This window comes from Condylura cristata, unplaced genomic scaffold (assembly GCF_000260355.1).
Source record: "Condylura cristata isolate star-nosed mole 26May11 unplaced genomic scaffold, ConCri1.0 scaffold00010, whole genome shotgun sequence".
In the NCBI taxonomy this organism is placed as follows: Eukaryota; Metazoa; Chordata; class Mammalia; order Eulipotyphla; family Talpidae; genus Condylura; species Condylura cristata.
This window is the reverse complement of record NW_004567111.1, coordinates 27763114-27772302: the sequence shown is the minus strand read 5'-3', so window position 1 is coordinate 27772302 and position 9189 is coordinate 27763114. Positions and strand designations below refer to the sequence as shown.

The following is a 9189-nucleotide window of genomic DNA, read 5'->3' as shown; positions in this document are numbered from 1 at the left end:
TTTACAATTTGTTGTTATCATTCACCGGTCTTTCACTATTAAACTAAATGACTGGACCTCTCTGTGGCTAAGGGTAAAGACTCATCACTATCACCCCAACAGCCTGAGTTTGATCCCCAGCTAGGGAGGTGACTCACATGGCACAGCAGACCTCTCCAGTCACCTGCAGCACCCCTCAGCAGTGTATTTCAGTCAATTTGCCTTTTCTGCTTCACCTTCTGTCTTTGTGAGTTCTTTTATGCAAAAATAAATAAAAATAAATCTTCAAATTTAAATGGCCAATTGAGATCAACAAAGCTAATATCATACTTCCACCTCTGATTAAGACTGTAGTGGCAAGTATGGGGGTAATATTTAGATAGCCACTGAGTTTTCTTGGGAGACTTAGTGACCTTATCTGCTCAGCTGACTTCTTCCCCACTGCTTCATTAACACCCACAACAATTGTCTGCCTCATCTCACAAACAGCAAAATGGCCAAGAGGAAGATAGAGAAGTTCTCAACACACATGGGCTTGCCAGGACCCACATCAACTATAGCAACATCACCAGATTTCCAGAATTTGGGGTCATCTTCCAGTTCCCCCCCCAAAAAATGATCAATCTTCTCCTGCCCAGCAAATCTGCAAGATCTATGACCTGTATGACAATCCAGTACAGGTACATATCCAGCACTGATTTGGTCAGGATGGCTCAGAGTGATCACCTGATCTGTGAACGCAGCAGCTCTGATTGGTGGATCACTTTTGCTTTCACCAGCCACATTGTTGTGAAAAACATCTTTGATTGACATGTTCTTGACAGTGAAGCTCAGAGTATTCACAACAAGGTCTCACCCAATGCTTCATAGTGCATTTCAGTAGACTTTGCTTTGGCTGGCATATTGACTGGAGCAAAGGTGACCAGCATATCAGATTAGAGAACACTAATCTCAGCTCAACCCTCAGAGGCAGCCCTGATACCGCCCATTTTGTAGATGTTCTGGTGGGGCAGATGCAGGAACTTGGCAGTGGGGTGAGCTAGCAGAAAAATGCAATCCAGAGTTTCAAGCAGCAAGGTTCCACTGGCATTGCCGTCTTTCAAGTCCGTCTTTCAAGTGACTTTCCACTCCTTGAACCAAGGCATTTTAGCATCTGGCTCCAGCATGTTGTCACCATTCTAAGCAGAGATTGGCACATGTGGTACTGCAATATCAGTGTTGTAGCCAGTACCTTAGTGCAGGAAACAATTTCTCGTATCTCTTCTGACTGTAGGATGACTGGGTATACATATAAAGGCATTTCATGGACATACTTAAAGAATGGACATACTAGGAATGCAGCTGAACAGACTTGGATTCATTACCAAGGATGAAGTGCAGTAATGCTGTATGTTAAGATTTAGGAATACATTTTAGAGTTAAAAAGTTACAGAAAAAAAAAATTCTTAAATATCATCATATGGATTTCATAGATAACTTTTTTTTTTTTTAATCTATGTGCCAGACACAGGAACCAGAAAGGTAATTAAACATTCTTTTCCACCAGGAAATGACTTAAAAGGTTGTTCAAATTCTCCTCAATATTTGGGATTCTTTCCAAGCTATAAAGTTTAAAAAACATGAAGTAGAACCTATAAGTTTTACCTTTTAACTGTCCTTTTTTCTAAAAATGATTACAATGACCTTCTATTGGAATTTTTAAACCTCTCTTGATTTCACTTTGATGTTATAAAATGTTAAAATGCTGACAAAATATATTAATACTGCACTCAAGTAATTTATATGAAGCTCTGTAAATTCACAAATAATATATTACTGCTTATGAAAGCTGGGATAATTTATCTGACATATTCTATTGAGGCAAAGTGAGAACACTGCTAATAGTATGTAAATTTTCATCATTTTAAATTAAAGATGGATATTCTATAATCTGAAAATAATTATCTTTTTTTTGGTATTGTGTTAAGTATTTTGATTTTTGGAGACACTTGCAAGAGTGTGAAAGTTTCCTATTGCTGCTGTAACTTGTGACTTAAAAAACATAAATGCATTATCTGACAGTTCTGAAGTTCAAAAATATGAAATGCACTTAAATGCCTAAAAATCAAGTTAGTAGCACTTTTTATTGTGCTCTTTTTAGAGACCCAAAGGCAACTCTGTTCTAGTTATTTTCCTTTGGGGGAAGGGCACAATTCAATCCCATTTGTCATGTACAAGATATCTTTTTAGAGGATATTCTGTTTTGCTTATCTTGTTTACTGGAACTTTTGGCCAAATAACAGTTAAATTTATTTAACTACTTAACTTCAGAAGAAATGTATAACTTCTGAAAGAAGGTCGAGATAAAAGTATTTTCTAAGCTTTTTATTTTCTATTCTAATGATACGCCTCTTCTACAACAAGTAATGCTGTCAGTATTTTATTACATAAATTATAGAGAAAATTTCATGTGTCATCTTGCTTTGTTTAATATTTATTTGCTATTCAATGCCTATATTTATACTTTTTCATTACTCACTGTAGTGTATCTCTTTATACTTCAACTTATATAGAGATGCACATTATGGTCTTAAATTTTTGGAAAGTCCAATTAAATATTTTTCCCAAATTGAAAATATCAATTCACCAATAACTGATTTTGAAGACATTGTTACCTACCATATCATGTTCTTTTAAACAGAGTTTAGAACATATGTAGTTAATTATTTCTTTTAGCTCTTGTTAAAACATTAAGAGTATTTGCAAGTTCTGATGCAAATTTTTTCATGTGACTTGATTGCTACAGGGAGTTGTCTTAATATTCCAACTCATCAAATTCTTAATTGTTACTGCAATTGAAATTTGCTGATTTATCTTTGATTATTTGCCAATTAAAAATCTATTTGAAAGACAGAGTAATGTTTAGCAAGCTCTCATTGAGTTCTACAGTGGCTTTTTTTTTAAACGATATCTCAGTTTGTTATTAAATTGCTGTCTGGTATTTCTAAATGCCATTCTAATACACATTATATAAAAAAAAGTAAAATAAACAGTCAACACAAGCATTCTTGTTTTTGAAAATGTCATCTCACAGAAACCAGCTTAATGCCTTTCCTTGTATTTGTTTATTTTCTCTTCCCTCAAAATGTTATATCTCACTTCCAAGACACTCATTTAAAAAACCGTAGATAATGGTAAAACATAGGAAACTCATGTTTCCTATGTGTCACAGATAGAGCCCAGTACTACCAGGGGCCTTATATTCAAAGCTTGGTGATATTTAGTTTTCTATCTGTAACATTTCTTGTTCAATGGTGGTAAGTTAATATAGTCAAAACTATTTAAAATAAATAATAGATAATGTGCTCTCTTTTTACATAAAAGTATGTATTGTATATAAGTAAATTCCAGTATTTAGTACCTAAATATTTATTATTATTTCATATATGCAATTTAATTAAATATATTTGATTTCCCTTTAATTAAAAAACATAAACATTTGATTTGGTGTTGGAAAACTTAAGGGTATTGCAACTGAGATGCAAAAATGCACAAAAATATGTAAAAATAAACTATTACAAAGTTAAAAAAAATAAACAGTGAGGGTCTCCAAAAAACTTAAAATTAAAAAAATAAACATAAACACTAACACAATGGATTTTATTTAATCTCACTTAAAATTATGAAGGGCTTCAGAATATATTTTACAGTAGTTATACTATAAAGTCAAGCTGCATGACTACAAAATATTCACATTGAATAGCTGTGACATGATATTGCTGTTTAATCTATTTGACTCAAGTACTACAAGTTTCCTGAGAATTGCATTGATAATGCAAAAATAAGTTCAACTTAACAAGCATTTTCTATTTGTCACATGATTAAAACAATGAGAAGTGTATATTGATAAAATTAATACAAATAGGGGAAATTTTGAAAAGCCAGTGTATTCCTGCTCACAGTTAATTCATTTTTGTCAATTCATTTTACTAAGAACTGTGTCCAACCAGTATGCTTGACACTAGATATGTGATGTCACAGGCAAAGTGGCACTACATTCAGTAAACACCACACTGTGCCAGTGAGATATGCTAAATAAAATACAGAAAAACACTTAAAAGAGTCAGTGAATCCAAACACACTTGGATCACTAACAGAAAATAATTATGCATGTAAAGTGTGGAGTCAGAGAAATTAATTTAAATTTTGATTTTGGCACTTATTGGATATGTACGCTTTAACATGTTTTGGTATAAATTTTGAATTATTCAATTTAAATTACTGTTAATAATAACAGCATGTATATGGCTGACTTGTTATATGGATAAAATTAATTAATGGCCATTATAATAGAAATCTTTGATCTTATTGGATGGCTGAGGGATTAAGAAAATTAACTATTACCTCAAGCCTTTAAGACTGAGAGACTAAATGAATGGTGTGGCCACTTAATGAAAATGAGAGTTTGAAGACAGACAAACATAAACTCGAGGTATTGAGCTATAAAGTGAATTCAATTTTAGCTATAATGTCTACCTCCTAGACATTCTATTAGAATTAAGTAAAAATAAAGAAACAAATCATACTGCCAAGTCTATCAATTATTAATAATTATATATTCATTTTGCTCTTCTGTATTTCTTTTTTTCCACATGGTTTCCTTTTCATCCTGATTTTTATCAGGTTGGTGTTCTAGCTAATGTCTCTCTCTCATACAACTTTACCCTTTCTTCCTTTAGCTACATTTACTTCTTCTTACAGATTAAAAAAAAAAAAAAAAAAAACTCCAAAAATCACAAACATTTATTTCTCCCTAGATTATGGTTTTTGGGCTCTCAAAGTTTAGTTTATACCTGTTAGGGTAACTCCCTCATCTAGGAAAACATTCTATGACTTTAGTTTGTTGGGTCCTTTGCCTGGACAGACCTCCCCACCTCCCCCACAGAATCATATGCACACTGTTGTGTGGAAACAAAGAATGAGCCATGGGTGCTGGAACAGAAAAACAGGAGGCAGGAAGTGTTCCTGCCTTGTGTTTGCTACCTTGTGTTCTTTGACCCCCATGTTATTGTCGCATGTTATTGATGCACTTGCTGAGAGCTTCCGCCTACCCCCAGCCCCAGGTTCCATGCTGAAGGGTATAAATAGGGAAGGAGAGAAAAATAAAGTGTGCCTTTGCTTGCTGACCAAGAAGTGTGTGCTTTAATCCTGACATCCTTTGCTCAGACCATCTCTGCTGTCGTGCTGGCACGGCATTAGTTATTTCAATGTTTTGCTTTTTCATTAAGCTTAACAATTTTGTGACTTCAGTATACACTTATTGCAATTAATACTTACCAACTCAACTAGTATTTTGTATTCATTTAACATAATTGCCTTATTTCTATTAATATTGGTTTATAAATTCTATTAACATTAATTACTACTTACAAAATTAAAATTTTCTCAGTTTTCAGTTACATTTCATTATTTGTCTTAAAATCTCCTTTGTTAAACTTTTTAATTATTTATTCATAAATGGACACAGGTGTTTATCTATTTTCAAAGTAGCTCCTTAACTGTTGTTTGTGATAGGCATTCAAAACTCAAGATTCAGAAGTCTTCTCTTATATGTCTATGTATTGAATACCTGAATTGGTTCAGATACAGATTTTAAGTTCTTGAAATGGTTCAGGAAAGAAAATCAGCAAATATAGTTCACTTTATATTTCATTGTAGGAAAGCTGAGCCAAATTATAAATATTAAATAAACTTTAGCATCAATTTTGAAGTCCAAGTGAAATGGAGAAAATACAGAAGTAAAAGAAAATCAGAAGTTTGTGAATGGAGAACTGATAGTATTACTAGCAATTTAAGAGCCCCAAAATAGTCCTTATTAATCTGACATTTAAACAAAGATTTAGTGAGGTAAGGGATTTGACCTTCTAGATAGCCAGAGAAAGATTATCCCAGATAGAGTAGACATCTAATGTAAAACTCTAAATAGAAACAAGAGAGACAAGAGTGACAGGAACAGGAGACAAATAATGGGAAATCCATTTAAAAAGGACTTTGTAGACTTAAATGACTGTGTTATTTAGCATTACTGAGAGAATGAAGAATGAGTAACATGTTGAATGGATCAATAATTAGAAACTTCTTTTTCTGTAAAAGTTTCAATAGCGGGCCTTCCCTGGTGTTACAACAGATTAGGACGCAACACTGCGAGCACCATCGCTGCTTCAGTGTGAGTTAGATGCCCCACCCCAGAAGTGACCCATATGCTGCAGCAGACCTCACCTGTCTTGCCTGCTGCTCTGCTCAGCAGTGTATTTCCTTGATCTGCTTGTTTTGCTCCCCAATCTGTCTCTGGTTAATCCTCGCACCATCCCTGCACCTCTGGCCTGTACCCCAGTTCTGTATGCATAAATAAATCTTATAAAAAAATTTCAGCAACATATATTTTTTAGACTTACAGACCATAACTGCTAACTTTTGCAGTTGCAACATAAAGAATACATAAATGAATTGGCATGACTATGTTTCAGTAAAACTTTACTTATAAACAAGCATTAGAAGTGGTAGGCCAGCTTGACCTGTGTGTTATACTTAAAATTCCTCACTCATGCAATAAAGAACAGTATGGTCATCTCTGAAATGTCTCCAGGGAGTATTAATGGAAGTAGGAAGACAAATGAAAGCTCTCTCTATAATAAAGTTGAGAAGGTATGGTTGTAATGTTGGTGGTTGTATTTGAGAGGGTTCAGGGACACTGTTAAGATTTGTCCACATAATTAGAAATGTAGTAAAGCCATCAAATAAGGTGGAAGAAAATTTTGGCAAAAGTATACTGAGCAGTTCCCTGTTGGACTGCTTAGTAGACATCCAAGTGCAATGTCAAGTAAGCATGTATAAATACCTGGAGTTTAGGACAAAATATATCACCAAATAGAAATATGAGAATTTATCTCTATAATGGGTTGTATAAAGCCAAAGAACTGAATGTGATCACCTAGACAGTGAAAGTTCATAGAGGGGGAGAAAATGGAACAAAGAGCAATGGTTGTGACATTCTAAAACAAAGAAAAAGGGAGAAGAAGGACCTAATATGGAGACTTAGTAGGCAAGGTTGACTAAGAAGAAAATGACAAGGATAAGATGTTTAAAATATCTGGAGAAGAAGAGATTAAATGAACCAAATATTGATGAATATGCCAAAAAGGGGGGGAAACTGATATTTTATCATTAAACTAACAAAACTAGGAAACATTTCCAACTTTGATGAACATAATTCCTGCAGTTATAAATTGATTATTGTAAATGACTGCTTAGAGTGAATTTCAGAAAGAAAGAGATGAAAGAAATTGGAGTTAAGAGCACACACAAATCTTTTCTCCAGGACTTTATGTGGCAAAGGAAAAAAAAAAGTGAATTAGAGGCTTAACTAGTAGGGAAAATGGAATCAGAGGCAATTGTCGCTGTTGCTATTTAAGTAGGGAAAATAAAAGCATTTTCTGTATCATTTAAAGTTATCAAGATCAGAGAAAAATGATGTTCTAAGATAAAAGGAAAAAGAATTGCTGGGACAATATCTTTCAGAAGGTGAAGCAGAATCCAGTGCATGAATGACAGTTGTTCATTTATTGAACTGGGATTGCACATTTATAAAATAGACTTTATGAAAGAATAAACAATGAAAAATAGGAGGAAGAAAAGTTACGAGAGAAATGAGCCTGGAAAGCAGGGAGAACAAATAAGTTTTTCATAACTTAGTGTGTCTGAAAATCATAATGTACTCAGGTTGATACTTTGCTACTTCCACAATCAACAAAACAATGTGCCACAAATGAGTTTAGAAAGCATGTAAAACAGATGTCAAGAAACCTTTTATCATTCAGAGACCAATAAACATCAAGAATGACCCACCAAGCAAACTGTGGATTTGGAATCATTGGAGCCCTCTAGGAAGTAATTTAGTGATCATAAGTTTTATGAAGAAAGGAGTTTGATGAATTGCATGATATTTCTTCTTTTTAAACAACATATTCTCTGTTTTATGTTTTCCCCCATGGTTCCGTAGAAAGATACATTTCTTCCATCTGTTATTTGCCACTTTAGGTACTGCATCTAGAAAACTAAAATATTCAACCCGAAAACTCAAGGAACGTCTTCACGGACTAGTGCAAAAGAAATTTTAAGCAAAATTGTTTATAAGCATATAAATCTAAAGTCTGTACATGTTTAAATTACAAATAATAAATTAGGTATAATGATTTTTTTTCCTTAGTTCAATTGAAAAAAATATTCATTTACTCTAAAAACTTTTGACAGTTTCAGTAGACATAGAAGGAATTCATGTTAATTAAGTCTGACTCAGAAACCCTGGGAATCTCAGCATCTCACATTTTTTGTTTATTTATGTTTGTGAATAGCAGCATTAGGGGAGACAGGGTAAAGCAAATAACATAGACCAAGAACTACTGTTATTGGCAAGCAGTTTTTTCAGTGTTCTTTTATGTCAGTTTTTTCTCAGATCTTATTTTCATTGTGTTAAATACATTATGTAGGTTGCCACAAAAAAAACCCTCAAAATTATAATTATAAAATTATTAAAGTTTTCAAGTGATTCAAAATATATCCAACAAAAGAGCAGCTACTTTTCATTATAACTAATCAAAGATACTGTTCTTATAGCTCTTCTTCGTGCCCTACTTAATTCCCAGTTTTTCTTATTTCACAGTGGGACATTTTCCCCGAAACACATGATAATATACACTTGACAATTTAATAAAAGTGGATATGTTAAAATATCTCCACACAGAACACTCACTTTATAATCAATAAAGAACAATAAACACAATGATTATCCCATGGTGAAATCACGTGTTAATTTTTTTTTCAGCTATTTAAAGAAGACAGTTATGCTTGCTCATAAACATACACTTATTTGATATGAGGGTACATAATGTATAACATTGTTGTTTCTATTAATGTTTAAAAATTCATATACATAATATATTTGAGCAAAACTTTATTCATGTTGCTTTTTAAAAATGATTGTTTTTCTTTATATATACAGAACTGGGGTACAGCCAGAGGTACAAGGGGTGAGAGGATTCACCAAAGACAGAGTGGGGAGCAGAATAGGCAAGTAGATGAAGCACACTGTTGAGGGGAGCAGCGGGCGGGTCAGGAGAGGTCTGCCGCGCCATGTGGTCATCTCCCTGGCGGGGGATCTAATTTCTGCTGAAG

At 33.6% G+C, this 9189-nt stretch overlaps 1 pseudogene; it reads right to left on the bottom strand.

Annotated features, from left to right (window-relative positions):
- Positions 1-236: 236 nt before the first annotated feature.
- Positions 237-9189, bottom strand: part of LOC101618660 — a 123678-nt pseudogene continuing 114725 nt past the window's right edge.